This window comes from Ursus americanus, chromosome 35 (assembly GCF_024610735.1).
Source record: "Ursus americanus isolate L20-20 chromosome 35, mUrsAme1.1.p, whole genome shotgun sequence".
NCBI lineage: Eukaryota > Metazoa > Chordata > Mammalia > Carnivora > Ursidae > Ursus > Ursus americanus.
The window spans coordinates 18,737,042-18,753,496 of record NC_142161.1 but is presented as its reverse complement, the minus strand read 5'-3'; the positions used below and the strand labels follow the sequence as shown (position 1 = coordinate 18,753,496).

At 36.2% G+C, this 16,455-nt stretch overlaps 1 long non-coding RNA gene and 1 pseudogene across 6 annotated transcripts in view; one reads left to right on the top strand and one right to left on the bottom strand.

The window, feature by feature from the left end:
• Window positions 1-16,455, bottom strand: part of LOC123793671 (uncharacterized) — a 628,690-nt gene that overhangs the window by 107,230 nt on the left and 505,005 nt on the right. For all 6 annotated transcript variants that reach the window (XR_015723077.1, XR_015723075.1, XR_015723078.1 and 3 more), the window contains one exon: window positions 4,292-4,340. This is a non-coding gene — a long non-coding RNA (uncharacterized LOC123793671). The remainder of the gene's footprint in view (window positions 1-4,291; window positions 4,341-16,455) is intronic.
• Window positions 12,296-12,787, top strand: LOC123793654 (large ribosomal subunit protein uL23 pseudogene; annotated as a pseudogene).

Sequence of the window (16,455 nt, the reverse complement as noted above, 5' to 3'; positions counted from 1 at the left end):
ATTTGCACATAAACCTAATGCACTAATTGGCACGTTCATTCGGATCTCCAAATAGCATCTACACCTGTTTCTGAGTGTGTGAAACAAATAATTACCTTTGCCTCTAACTCATTTTAATGAATTTTATGAGAAGACAAATCATAAAGTCATTCGTTTTCTTTGGCAAGTTCTAGATTATGAAAGCGCTGACTTTCATTAAACACGTCAGGTGTTTTGATTTTTAAAAAGGTCTTCAATGTAAATAAAATTTCACTGTCTTCTAAACAAGAGAGAAGGGAATGGGCAGAAGAGCAACAGGCAGGAGATAATATTTTACATAGAGAGCGGACTTCCAAAACTATGTCAAACAGCTCTCTGAGAAAATGGATGTGAATTTACTGCCTGAATGAGTCTGACCCCATCCATCACCTTCCAATGAATGACAGATCGTTCAATACAATATGTGTGCTTTTTCTATGTCCCCAGATTTGACACTTTAAGGAGACAGAAAAACACAGAAACCCTTCAAAGACTAACCTTTTATCACAGCAATTGCTTCTGATATATATGTGAGTGACAGAAAGAAAGCTTAGAAGACTATTTCTGAAAAATATGTGGCATTTTATAAGGAAACAAGATCATGAGGTATTTCACTTCAGATAAATTCTAAATCATTGCTACATCCATACAGCATACTGAATTAAATAACGCAAATTCCATTTTAAAATTTGTTTATAGGAGGTATCCATTAAAAACGGCCTTTGGGAAGTTACTCTTTATAATATCAGTGAGATGGTCAAGTAAATATCAATGCGATTACTGGGGTTGGCATAAACAATTTTTTGATACAATGGTGGCTTTATAAATATACTTACTACTATCAGAATTCGGCCCTTACTACTTTTAATTCTGCAGTTGAGTTTCTATAATAAAAGATGTTTCCAATGGTACTTTTATTAGTATTTGAATTTCCTTCAGATTTTATGCCGTGTTCTATGCATGTTTTGCTCTTGCTTTTATTTATTTATTTATTTATTTATTTATTTATTTATTTATTTATTTATTTATTAAACGAAGCACCTGAGGACTCCCATACGGTAGTAAAATACAAGTAGAATGTCATATCATATTACTCTTTGCCGAAGATCTAACAGTTCCAACAGGAATGCAGTGTAAAATTGTTATTAAAAATCCAATGCTTAAAACCACTGTCTTAGTTTGAATTCTCCTGATAGAAAAACCTGACACAAGGACTGAGACGCAGGTGATTTATTTGGGAAATAATCTCAGGAAGTTAGAGTGAAGGAGTGGAGAAAGTGAGATAGAAAAGCAAGAGAAATGAATGTGTCTTACTAAGCTGGTCACCTCGCTGGACAGCTGGGTCTTAATTCCCCACAGGTCCTCTAAGGAACCATGCAGAAGGTGCCTCAGAACCACCCCTCTGAAAGAGAGCAGACTGGGGCCTTTATGCACTAGACTACCCTCAGCCATTAGGTGAGGGTTACTCCAGGGGGTATTATAAGCCCCACAAATTCACCCAAGGTGAGAAAATCCCCCTGGTTTCAGGGACGGCTCCGAGACAGAAAAGCATGAGTGTTTGAAGTGGGCTACTGGACGACTGCACCCAGCTACAGGCTGAAATCAGAGGTGGCCAAGGGATGCAGTGCAGAGCTCAAAGGGCACCTGCTACAACCATTAAACCCCTTGTACCTCTTTATATGTGTATTTAAGCGGCACTAGCAAAGAAATATGGGATAAAGATGTTATGAGCTTTGAAATCAGACCTGTATTTAAAAGCAGTGTCTACCTGATTAGACGATCAGCATTGGGAAAATTCATCGCTCTGCCTAGGGGAGGATAATAGCTATCTTCTCGGGCTACGGTCAGGATTAAACGAATTAAGGTAGAGGAAACAGCTGACATATTGCAAGTGTCTGCGAGTGTTAGTTACTATTGGCTTGTGCAACCTATAGTGATAACATCACACTCATTTCATACGATTTTTATTCACTGAAGCTATTATGGATGTTTTCTCATGTCGGGATGTTTTCTTTGCTCAGCTCGGTCATTTTGTGTGTGTAGATGCAGGTTTACCACTGGGCTAGAAAAAGTACATTCCATCACAGCTTGCTTGTTACCAAACTGTAAGCCTCAAGTTTCAGTGTAACTACTAATTACTCAGGAAAGATTTCCTTAACTCACTAGACTAGGTAAGCCTTCCTTTGTAACACTTAAGGTATTTGTTACTAATTATATGTAGTTATAATAAATTGTAAGCTCTATGATGAAGAGAAATGTCCATCTTGTTTCCCAGGGCTATCAATTAATATATTTCGAATTATACTAATATATCTTAATCACATACTAGGGGAAGTCAACAAAGTTTTTACCCCTCACTTTTATCTAAATGCAGAGATCATGTGAACTCTTGACTACCAAGAACACATAATATTATACACATTGGCAATACAACTTTTGTATTTTGGCAACGATCTTTGTTGCCAAAAATAGATCTAGGTGTGATTTTTACTTTGACTCTAGAGCACACAGTTGAAAGTAAGCCTGATGTGATCCTTATTATTTTTCTACAAGCATCTGTCTACTTTTTCACAGAGGCACCGCCCTCCTCCAATGAGTGAGAAAAAGTGGTCAAGTGCGCCAATATAGGTGAGCAAGGGATACTGAGTGAAAATTTCTGACCTCGGTTCTCTGCACCCCCAGATGAACCAGAACATATGGGACAAACGCCCTGGACCCTGCTCTTTTCTGCTTACATGATGGAATGGGTACAACCAGAGATTGCTTTTCTCAGGGGACGATTTTCAGAAAAGAAAAAAAAAAAAAATCATACATGTTAGTGTTGCATCTAAACTTCCTGAGGAGTCCCCAAAGCCAGATCTTTTGCATTAATCTCTACATGGAAACAAAAGAGCAAATGCTGTCCTCCCCCTAGGTTCCTTTTCTCCTATCATTCAAATCACATTAGGGGAGCCTGGGCGCTTCAGTCAGCTAAGCATCTGCCTTCAGCTCATGTCATGATCCTGGGGTCCTGAGAATGAGCCCCACCTCTGGCTCACTGCTCAGCAGGGAGCCTGATTCTCCCTCTCCCCACCCCCTGCTCTCTCTCTCTCTCAGGTAAATAAATAAAATCTTTTAAAAAATCACATTAACTTTTGCTCATGTTTTTCTCTTTAGGTTTTTTGTCTAGATTTTCTGATTTGGTTTCCAGTCCCAACTTGGGTTCACCTCTTTATTCAGTCGCTGATATGTATCAAACATTAAGTATGGTTTGATTCCCTTTTCAGTCCTGAACACTTTCCTGAATTGCATCACAGCATCGAACAGTTCTAGCTTCCTTCACACCTGGACTCATTTGAGCACTCACCTTGCAGATACTGGATTTATCTTTTATGTTCCCTACTAGCTCTTAAAAATGATAACCTCGGCTTAGATAAAACTTTCACTCTCTGGTTTTAATCGCTCAGTTTCCAATTACTTGGAAATTGACCTATAATTGGTAAAATTCCTGGCATATTCCTGTCAGGATCTACTCCTGTCAAAACCAAGTCTGACTTCTCTTATGCAGATTTATCAAAAGGGGACTTGATGTGGAATTACAAAGACAGCATTACTAATCCTCTCCCAATGACACTCATTCAATTATCTTTATTTGCTGCTCATATGGGTTGGATGAGTGTTCACTACATAGAATTACATGGTATTGAAAGGAAGCATGCTGGTGGGTGTCCAATAAATGCTTTGCTGATTAAACTTTGAGACTGTCATTTTGCTCCAAGGATTAGCATGAAACAAACTATTTTGCATATAATGGGTACTCAATAAATATTTGTTGAATTAAATCAAGTGTTTTCTCTATGTTCAGCTTTAGACAAGTCTAAAGTACAATACATGGTGGCATCATTTGGCATTCGATTTGCAGCCAGCCCTTCTGTACCCTGTAACCTTTTATGTAGGCTATAATCACGCTCATTCTATTTTGGAATTTGGACAATCACAAGGCTGGAGATGACTTTGAAATCAACCAGCTTTTCCTACAGCTGTTGTACCATCTTGCGCAATATTTCAGATACAAAGAATATTCCAGATACTGAAGCCTCTGCCATACGATGTAATGAGAATGCAGATAGTCCCAAACAGGATTAGCAGAAAAATGTTTCATATTTGCAAAATATTTTGATCACAGTGCCTGAAAATACCTCCAGCGGTTGGCAAAGTGACTGTAGTAGTTTCAAACCATTAGAATGCATAGAGGAACAACTCTGGTATAAAGTAGCTTCTCAGAATAACTCACCTTAAGGTAGCACTTGAAGATCCTGTGAACTCTCAGCTGATGCGTCTTCCTAAAGGGAAAGAAATGTTCAATGTACCAATGAAATACATGACTCAGGAATAGGGATGAATGACTGTTAAGGCTTTGTGCCATAAGAAGATGGTTCTGGCTGGTTTATTGTTACAACACGTGGTGTCAACCCATGAAGAACATTATCTAAAGCCAGGGTCTTTGTCATTGACACCTCTTCCCCAGAACCATATGTCCCATCAAGACTTGCTATTTGTGGAGCCACCTCTCAAAAATATTTAGAAGTAAAGGTACCAAAGAAAAAAATGAGCAAAAATGAAAGGTTCTGTAAACAAAAACTTTTAGAGAATGTGGGCTTCTGTATCTACTCCTTGGTGAAACACAACACATATTGAAGGCTGGGGGAAATCCTGTAGTAAAGAAATAATTTTAGCTTTATTTCACCTGATAGGTCCTTCTTGTTTTTTTTTTTATATAACCTTACCAATATCCTATGAACCAAATGTTCTTTACACACTTTGAGAGATGCTTCTCTGGAATGCAGTCCACAAATGAAGAGGATCTCCAGAACGTTTCAAGTTATTCTCCCCTTTTCATCGACAGGAAAAATACTAAAAGGCCTTTTACGCCCAAGAGTGCCTTTTTTACATGCTTCAGGATTTGTAAACAGCCGGTTTAACTGAGTAATCCATTATGGACTACTCTCTGATTGTAACTTCTGTAGCAACTAAAGTGCTACTTTCTTGCTGAGCATAGAACTCCAAGGATTCTCTGACTGGGGTTTTCCAATTAAAGATTCTGTCCTGTCAAGTCTTTCTTATCTGGAGTTCTCCCTCAAGGAAAGAACAACCTTTTTTTCTATGCCTCAGAATAAAATTTATTACTGGCATTTAGCCAATATATTCACTTAGTTTTAGGATTATTTTAATGAATATTACTCAAATTCTTACCGGTTACAGTCAATAGATGATATACTCAGAATATGAAAATGATCATAACAAAGACCCTGACCCAAGATAATTAATATTGTAAAGAGTAAAGAAGAATGCTAAACAACTAAGTATGATTCCATCAGGATTATGATATTTTATAGGTCATTGAAAAATACTATAGTAACACATTAATATTATTAATTCTACTTTGAAGGACTTGGGAACAATCCAAGAGGTTGATAAACAACAACAACAACAAAAATGACTATGTATTCCCCAGGTCAAAAATTCATTCCTTTTTGGTGAATATTCATTAATAAATATTTATTGAACACCTACCTTATGCAGGCATTCTCCTAGCCACTAGAGGGAGGGGCACAATAAACAAAAGAGACAAACATATCTGCCTCATGGAGCTTATTTTCTAGTAGTAAATATAGATTATACATGAAACTATATATATAAACAAAATAAATAAAGCACATGCTCCTTTACTAAAAATTAAGGCAAGAAAAGTAATCTGAAGAATCTGTGGCTGAATAAAGGGTGAAATTATAGCAGAAATGGCAAGAGAAATCCTCACTAAGGTAACTTTTGTGTCAAGTCCTGAAGGAAGTGAGGAAACAAGCCCTGGGAATATCTGAACACCGTCATTCCAGGCAGTAGGAACTGTGAGGGCTAAGACCACAAGCTGTACGACTTCCTGGTGTGTCTGAGGAAGTGAAGAGACCAGCATGACTGCAGCAGCAAAGGAGAGGAAAAGAGGAAAAGGGAAATGAGGTCAAGAACTAAGGGGGTCATACGCAAACAATGAATCATGGAGCAGTACATCAAAAACTAATGATGTACAGTATGGTGACTAACATAACATAATAATAAAAAAGGGGGGGACAGAAAAGAAAAAAGAACTAAGGGGGTCAGATCAAGTAGGCCTTACAGGTTTCAATAATGACTTTGGCTCTTACTTAAGTAAGAAGACATTCCATGCGAGGGTGCTAAGGAGAGAAGTGCCATGATTTGACTTACATATAATTGAATGTTAAATATAGCACTTGAATCACCATATTGAGAGTAGACTGAAAGACAGTAAGAGTAAAATAAGAGAGATAAATTAGGAGGTTATTAAAACAATATAAATGAAAGTTGATGGCAACTTAGTCCACAATGATAGAGTGGGATGGGAAGAAATGTTTGGAGTCTTGAGTATATTTTGAAGGATTTACTAATAAATATAGAAACTGAATGAAAGAGGTAAGTCAATATTACTTCAAGTTCTTTGAACTAAGGTACATGAAAAGGGAACTGCCATCAACTGAGTTACAGAAGGCCTAGGATGGATCAGTTTTCTTAGAAAAGGGAATTTTTCTTGAAGCATTATGGTCCCTTATTTGTCTGTACCCATTCCAAGACCTGGAAGAGGTCCTAAAAATAAGTTCACGTGTTCATATCTTTCTGTGAAATTTGAAGTAAAATATTTTAACTCAGATCAGCTGACTACCATTTCACTTTACCTTATCTTCCCTCCATCATAATTCTGCTCCTACTTCAAATGCCTGTGAACGTAAGATCCAACGTAAGATCATTTAAATTGAAAATATGATCAGGTTGAGTCTAATGGGGTGTGTGTGTGTGTGTGTGTGTATGTATGTATGTGTGTGTGTGTGTGTGTGTGTGTGTGTATGTATATATATATATTCCATGTAAAGTTTTTGCTAGCCATTCTCCTATACTCCAGCTACTGATGTGATGACTCATCTGGCATCGTGACATAAAGGTGAGAACTGGGGAGTGCAAATGAACACATTCTATAGCATCTAGGAATAAAACTATGGGAAGAGAGGAAAAAAAGGATTGAAATGTACTGAACCAGAATTCAGTCATGGAAAATTCTTTGACTAATCACACACATAAGACTGTTCATGCAAGACTCTACATTTATTGTCAGCTAGTCAAAACAGAAGTTTTCTTCTACTTACACACAATGATGCAGTTTATACAATTATGATCACAATAAATATTTTGTGAGAATCATACAAAAAATTTATCAGAATTCTGTATCTATAGAAGTACCACAAAGAGGGAGTATTCTATGTGTGAGGTCACATATTTGATGCTTTACAGTGTACGAGGTCATATCTTAGTACATCTGTTGCATCTTGTTCTCATGAAGACTGCATTTCCTTGAAATTATTTACAAAAATGCCACCTTGAAACTGAAATGGCCTAATATATATATACTCCCAATGATAAAGCTCTTGTATAAGTATATTCACCACTAAATCAATGGTTGTTATACTGAATAGACTGTGGTAATTTTTTTTTTTTTTTGATAATCCAATTCCTGAAGAGAAGTGAAGTCATTTTAACATATGGGAAATATATTTAACTTATTTTCTCAGTTGACACAAAATAGTGACACTAACCCCCCCAAAAAAAAATCCCCATAATATATAGCTATAATGAATCAATGACGAGCTGATTAATGACCATGAACAATTCAAATAGTATTTAAGATTGGAAAATACAAGGGAAAACTGTACGTGCCCTGGAAACTTGCAATTCAGATAAGAAAATACTCAAAAAAGCTTTTACCAACTTAATAATTCTAAAATTCTACATGACATTTCCAATTACAAGTGTGAGACATAAACATTTCTAACATATCAAAATAAGAAAAAAACAAACATTGATGTTAGAGGAATAGCCAAATTATCTTTTTCTTCTCTCCAATATAATTGACATCATAAAATTACTGGAATATGATGGAATAATTGCAGAGTAGGCTACCAAATGGTGGGGGAGAAAAGTATTCAGGCGTTTTTTAGGTAGTTCATTAACAAAAACAGCATGTTAATTTTCTGGATTTTCAGATGTTTAAGGTATTTGTCAGTTTCTAAATTTATAATTTGTTAATATTTCTTTTCTCGTTCGTCATGAGGATTATGACAGAAACTGTCTAGAGTATATTTGAACAGACTGTTGTGAGAAATATGGATATTGATGACTCTATTGTTGAAGACTCAGAATGAAGTAAGGAGCATGGAGATGAAAACTAAATTGCCTCAGAGGATTTATGAACCATCATGAATCAACTGTTAGAAATATGGACACAGAAGGTACTTCCAGTGAGGGCTCAGAAGGAAACGAGAAACGTGTTTCTAGGAACTAGAAGAAAAGTGATCCTTTGTTACAGAGTGGCAGAAAGCTTAGGGGAACTCTGACCTGCAGTTATGTGGAAAACAGAATTTGTGGGTTTTGAACCTGGATATTGGGCTGAGGAGATTTCTAAGCAAGTGCTGGATGATCTTCTTGAGGCTCATAGTAAAAATGTGAGAATTTAGGAGGAAAAAAATGTTAAATGAATAGGAACCAGAACTTCCAGATTTGAGAAATTTTCAGACTACCCAGATCACAAAAAAATGCTAAAATTAAGAGATTCACTGCTAGGAAGCATGCTCTTGACAAAAAACCAAACCAAACCAAAATACCCAGGAGTGTGGCTCTACAACCTTTGCCTCAGAAAGATCAAGGGGTCAGAGTACTCAGTTCCATGAAGAACTCTTTGAACAAACTAAAAATGTGGATCACAGATCTCATTTAAACTAGGAAAAGATCTAGGAAGCTTCAGGGCATTATCCCTCAGCCATCTCAGCAGAAGTCAAAACTAGGGATGGGATTATCTAGGAAAGATCTATGGACAATCCTCCTGCTAATGACATAAATCTCAGTGACATATGTAAGGAGACTCTCAAAGTTCTTAAGGACTTTATACAAGCAGAGACACCACCAGCTTGGACCAAAAAGAACAAGGAGTCCCAAATAAAAGAAGGCCATAGCTGTGCACCACCCCACCCACCCTTCCAGATACTACTGGCTGGAAACAAGCTGATAAAACCGTCAGATGCAAACACTTGCTGCCTTTTTTGAAAAGAGAAGAATGACTCAGAGGGGATAGCCTAGAGCCTAGAGGGCAGAGCCACAAGCTATAAAGGATTATCCCCAGGTCTCGATATCTAATGCAGTTTTCCAATTCGAGTTTCAAAATATGTTGGGACCGATGACTCCTTTCTCCTTCCATTTTATCCCTTTTTGAACCGGGGTATCTGTAAGTATTATCCTATGTCTGTCCCATCACATATTATGGAAGCAGATAGTCTGCTCCTTAGTTTCACATATCCATAGATGGGGAGAAAACAGGCCAAAGACAGATTATAACAGCCACACGTATACCTAATTTGGATGATATAGATAATGATATTTGGGGTTTTTCAGCTGATAAGATTTAGGTAAGACTTTGGACTTAAGAGTTAATGCTGTAAAGCATCAAGACTTTTGAGGGATATTGGGATGTGGGACAAAATGTATGTATTTTTTATGTGGTAACAATGTGAATCTTTTGAAACCAGAGTGGACTGTAGTAGGTAGACTAATGGTCTCTTAAGATGTCCATTGACTAATGTCTGAAGCTTGTGACTACGTTAATTTATGTGGCAAAAGGGACTTTACAGATGTGATTAAGAATATAGACTTTGATGTGGGGAGATGATCCTGTATTATATGTAATATATAACCACATAGTCCTAACAGTCAAGAACCTTCCCTGGCTGTGGTCAAAGAGAGAAACAATGATGGGAGATGACTCAGAAAGGTGATACATGACAAGACCTTGACCTGCAATTACTGGCTTTGAAGATGGGTAAAGAGGGAGCCAAAGAATTCTGTGGCCTTGTAGAAGCTGAGAATGACCTTTAGTTTATAGCCAGCCCAACAACAGTGACCTCAATCAATCCTCTTCACAATTCAAATGAGCAAGGAAATGGCTCATTCCTCAGAGCCTCGAGAAAGAAGGAAAACCTTGTTAACATCTTATATTAGCGCAGTGATACCTGAATCAGACCTCTGACCAACAGAACTGTAATTAAAAAAACTGCTGGTTAAACCATTAAATATGTGGTAATTTGTTATGTCAATGACATAAAACTAATACAGGTATTGAAAACTGAACTTACTACTGATAAAAACAGCATGAAATTCAGTGTGGTTGAGGCACAGAGTATTTGAGCTAGAGTGACAGGCAAAATGATGAAGCTACCAAGAAGGGTTGGCCAGATGATGCATATCTTTTCATCTAACGGGATTCTTACTTCTATGAAATGGGGACCAACGATAGACCAACTATAAAAGGAAACATTTGGGAAAATGAGCAGAAACTGAAGCAGTTCTAGAAGGCCGAAAGCAATAATTACCCAGAACAATGCTTCTGCCACCATTTGGCAAACTGCTGCTGAGTCCACAAATGGACAGATTTTAACCAGCACTTTGATTTGGCCTCAGCTGCTACAAATTCAGTCCCAGCTATAAATGTTCTGAAAAGCAAGTCCATATCGAGTGCATATATTCCTTCTACAAGAGTTGATGGAGTTCCTCTGACTTTTACAACGAAAGACAGGAATGGCCTATTGTAAACATTATACTTAAGGGAGAGGAGGAAAATGGGAAGGAGGAATTGTCACTGACAATGACAAATGATCAAGTCTTGAATGCGTCACAAGACTCTTAGTAGACATTAATTATAAAAGACCAAGGCTAATCTACCAGACATATAAGGTACCTAAGGAATGCACAATAGCAGGTCATATCCAAGTGCCAGTTATGTTCTGATGAATAAAAGAAACCATAGAAAGAGAAATGCACTTTAACAAAACAAAAACAAAAACAAAAAACCCCCTCAATCCTGAACAAAAATCAATTTATTTTCTATTTGGTAAAACTCGTAAGTTCCCAGAACCATGCGATCTGCCACTTTCAAAATGAGTGGGGCAGGTGAATATCCAATTGAACCCGAACAGTGACTCAGCAAAAGAATTCACAAGTGTGAGAAACAGACCACCACATGTGCCTCTCATTGTTTACTAAAATCGGCATCACTGAACAGTCTAAGTAGTCTGGAAATCTGGACTCGAAGAAACTTCTATACCATCCTCTGTTGGGAAAGAAAGGGTTTCCTTTAACAAGTGACATCTAAAAGCTATCATTTCCTTGGCATGTACCACATTCAGGTACATTCTACTAATTGCTTGACATGTTGTCCTCACAAGAGCTCTATGAAGTGGGTATGATAGTACTGCTTTTACAAATAGAGATTCTGAAATGCAGGACTTGAGAATTTGCTGAGGTTATGAAGATAGTAAGGGACAAGGGACAGGTCAAGACAAAAGACAGGACAAACAACAAGGGACAGGCCAAAATTCAATATTGGTTATAGTGGAAAAGAAATAGACAATGTCCAAAAGAAGTATTTATACACTCTCTCTCTCTCTCCCCTTTATTAAGCAGGGCGAACACTGGAAAAATCATGAAAAGCAACACTTTCACAACTCTAGAAATTAAACAAAAAATTGCAATAATTCCAGGACCACTGATACAAGAAAAAAGGCTGAATTTCAGCAAAAACAGTGATCTTTGTGGCACGTGACTTGTCACAACAAAGGGATCCTCCATGAGATTAACATTTGACAATAAGAAAATAGAAAACTTGAACAACATCAGAAACCAACTAGAACTAAAAAACATATACTCAAGAGCAGCAGAATACACATTCTTTTCAAGTGTACATGGAACATTCTCTAGGATAGACCATTGCTAGTCCCTAAAACAAGACTCAAGAAATTTCAAAGGACTGAAATCATACAAAGTATCTTTTTTTTAAAGATCTTATTTATTTATTTGAGAGAATGAGATAAAGAGAGAGAACATGAATGGAGGGAGGGACAGAGGGAAACCGAGCAGGGAGCCTGACATGGGGCTCATGACCTGAGCCAAAGGCAGATGCTTAACTGACTGAGCCACCCAGGCATCCTCAAAGTATCTTTTCTGACAACAGTTTAATTAAATTATAAATTAATAATAGAAGGAAGTTGTAGAATTCACAAATATTTGGAAATTAACACACATAGGTAACCAATAGATCAAAGAAGAAATCACGAAGGAAATTAGATAATACTTTGCTATGAATAAAAACAAAAACAACACATTAAAACTTATGGTATTCGAAATCCCTTTCATGAAGTTGGCACCAAAGGGGAAGAAGGAAGCCTCTCGCCCTCCCAAAACCAAAGCCAAAATAAAGCCTTTGAAAGCCAAGAAAGCGATGCTGAAAGACATCCACAGTTACAAAAAAAAAGAAAAAAGAAAAAAAAAGAAAAATCTGCATGTCACCTACCTTCCCATGGCCCAAGACACTGCCTTTCTAAAGGCAGCCCAAATATCCTCAAAAGAGCACCCCCAGGAGAAACAAGCTTGACCACTCTGCCATCAAGTTCCCACTGCTACTGAGTCAGCCATGAAGAAAATAGAAGACAATGACACACTTGTATTCATTGTGGATATCAAGGCCAACAAGCACCAGATCAAACAGGCTGTGAAGAAGCTCTATGACAGTGATGTGACCAAGATCAACACCCTGATCAGGCCCGATGGAGGGAAGAAGGCATGTGTTTGACTGGCTTCTCACTGTGATGCTTTGGATGTTGCCAACAAAATCAGGATCATCTAAACTAAGTCTAGCTGGCTAAAGCTAAATATAAATTTTTTCATCATAAAAACAACAACAACAACAAAATGGTATTCAGCTGAAGAATTTCCTAAAGGGGAATTATAGGTGTAAATCTCTACCTTCAAAAAAAAAAAAAAAAAGGAATATCTCCAATCATTAACCTAAACTTCTACCTTAAGAACTATAAAAAGAAAAACAAACTAAATTCATATCAAGTAAAATGAAAGAAATAATGAAGATCAGAATGTAAATACAAGAAATAGAGGTAGAAAAACAGTAGAGAAATTGAATGAAAACAAAAGGGTTTTTTAAAAAGATCACCAAAATTAATCAGGTTTCAGCTTGACTGACCAAGACATTTTTTAAGAGAGAGAGAGAAAGGAGGAGGGAGGCAGGAAACAGACTGAATTTATTAAATTAGGAATGAAAGAGGGGGCATCATCATCAACCTTAAAGATATAAAAACAATAATAAGAAAAATATGTGAAGAAATGTATGCCAACAAATTAGATAATCTGGATCAAATGTATGAATTTCGAGAAAGACAAAAATTAACCAAACAGGGGCACCTGGGTGCTGCAGTCATTAAGCGTCTGCCTTCGGCTCAGGGCGTGATCCCGGCATTATGGGATCGAGCCCCACATCAGGCTCCTCCACTAGGAGCCTGCTTCTTCCTCTTCCACTCCCCCTGCTTGTGTTCCCTCTCTCGCTGGCTGTCTCTGTCAAATAAATAAAAATTAAAAAAAAAATCTAAAAATTAACCAAACAGATTCAGAAAGAAATAGAAAATCTAAATAGACCTATAACATTTAAAGAAATTGAATAAGTAATTTTTATTTTTATTTTTTTATTTTTTATTTTTTTTAAAGATTTTATTTATTTATTTATGTGACAGAGAGACAGAAGAAGAAGAAGAAGAAGAAGAAGAAGAAGAAGAAGAAGAAGAAGAAGAAGAAGAAGGAGAAAAAGAAGCAGAAGCAGCAGCAGCAGCACTGCCAATACCTTGATGTTAGCTCTGCAAGACCTGTGCTGGATTTCTAATATACAGAACTGTAAGATAATAAATTTGTGTTTTTTTAAGCCACTAAGTTTGTGATTATAGCAGCAAAAGAACATTAATACAAAAACCTCCCACAATAAAATCCAACACCCAGTGGCTTCATTGGTAATTCTATCAAAAATTTAGAAAATAGTTAATACCAGTCCTACCTAGTCTTCCAAAAAAGTAGAAAAGGTAACATTTCCTAACTTATTTTGTAGTTAGTGTTATACTATCACCAAAAGTGGACAAAATCATCACAGGAAAACTACAGACCAGTATTCCTTATGAATATAAATACAAAAGGCTCAACAAAATAATAGCAAACTGAATCCAGCTACATATAAAAAGGATTATTTACCATGACCAAGTGGAATTTTTTGCTGGAATATAAGATTGGTTTAATACATGAGTATTAATCAATATAACCACCAAATTAATAGAATAATGGATAATATAGCAGAAAAGGCATTTGACAAAATCCAACATCCTTTCATTATAAAAACACTCAAAAAATATGACAGTAGAAAAGAATTCCTCACTCTAATTGTTATCTATGAAAAACCCACAGTTAACATTATATTTAATGGTGAGGATGAATTCTTTCTTTTTACGATTAGGAAGAAGGCAAGATGTCCACTCTTACATGGAGGTTCTAGTCACAGCAACTAGACAAAACAGAAATAAAAGGCATTCAAATTGGAAAAGAAGAACCAAAACTATCTGTATTCACAGATGACATGATGTTGTTTATAGAAAATCTTCAAAAATAAATAAAAATAATCCCAGAATTAATGAATTTAGCAAAGTAGCAGGATAGAAAATCCATACAAAAATCAATCTATTTCTATCCTCTAACAATGAATAAGAAATGCAATTAAGAAAACAATTCCATTCAAATGAGCAGCAAAATAACTCAATACTTAAAATAACATTTAATTAAAGATGTATAAGATGTATGTACAACACTTAAAAAATATTGTTGAATGTAATTAAATAAGACCTAAGTAAATTGAAAACCACCCTATGTTCAGATGGATTGGAAGACTTAATATTTTTAAGATGGAATATATTTTTGTATTTTATACAATTCCATTCAAACAAAATTGATAACAGAAGAAATTGATATTTTTATACAAAAATAGCTTCCAAAATTGACTCTCGTAGAGATAAAAAGTTTTAACAACAATGACAACGGAAGATATAGAAAGTAGTTCTTCCCCCAGGTAAAAGTACCAGGTCCATATGGCTTGATAGTAACTTACTCTAAAAATGCTTTTATGTCAAATGCTAATTGGTCTAGAGCATAGGAAAAGAAGAAAACATTCAAATCTCCTTTTTGAAATGAATGTAAAATTTCCCAAACCCTCACAATGAAAAGTATAGAAATCCTCACCTTATGAATATTTGTAGTAATACAAATATACATATATACATGCACACACACACACACCTTATCTCAACACCTAGCATCTTAATGAAAATGTCTGAAGTCAGAAAAAAGAAAGGCTGCCCAGTATCTCCACTAATGTTAAACATTGTGTTGAGGGTATCCACAAATACAATTAGAGCAAAGAAAGGATGAGACTTTACAATAGCAATGCAGAAAGCAAAATAATAATATTTTGCAACAATAAGACACTTCAACCTTATAATTGTATGCTTTCATTTTACTATAAATAGTTGGAATATTAACAAATCCACATGCAAAACTCAAAAAACCTGATACATATAAAAAATATCAGAAGATATCATAGGAGACTCCATTTACAATAGTGAAATAAGTGAATACATTGGCACTCCATTTTCTGAGATAGTACGACAACATCATAAAGATTCTATTAAGGACTGAAGTGTGTCCCCCCAAAAGATATGTTACAGTCCTAATACCTGGAACCTGTGAATGAATGTGGACTTATTTGAAAATAGAGTCTTTGGAGATGGGTCTTCAGGATGGGTCCTAATCCAATATGACTGATGTCCTGGGAAGACAGGGACATACAGGAAGAAGACAGCCATGTGATGATAGGCAAAGATTGAAATGATGAGTCTAACAAAGCAAAGGAACGCCAAGGGTTGCAAAGTTTCGGGCAAACACCAGAAACTAGGAAGAGGCAAGGAAGGATCTTCCACCAGAGGCCTTAAAAAGGAAGTATAGACCTACGCACACCTTGATTTTTGGAATTCTAGCTTCCAGAACTACTATATAATAAATAAGTTATCCAGTTTATGGAACTTTGTTACGACAAGCCTTGGAAACTAAGAAAGATACTAATATTTCCTAAGTTAAAGTAAGAATTTAAGGTGATTCACAGTTTATTTGAAAGAAAAAAGCTTGGATAGCCTGAAAACCTTTGAAAAAAAAATGATGACAATAGCTTTATCAAACATTAAACAGAATATAAAGCCTCTATAATTGAGATAGCATGGTACTTGTCTCCAAAGGCAAGGGAAACAAAGGCAAAAATGAACTATTGGGACTTCATCAAGATAAAAAGCTTTTGCACAGCAAAAGAAACAGTCAACAAAACCAAAAGACAACCGACAGAATGGGAGAAGATATTTGCAAATGCCATAACAGATAAAGGGCTGGTATCCAAAATCCATAAAGAACTTATCAAACTCAACA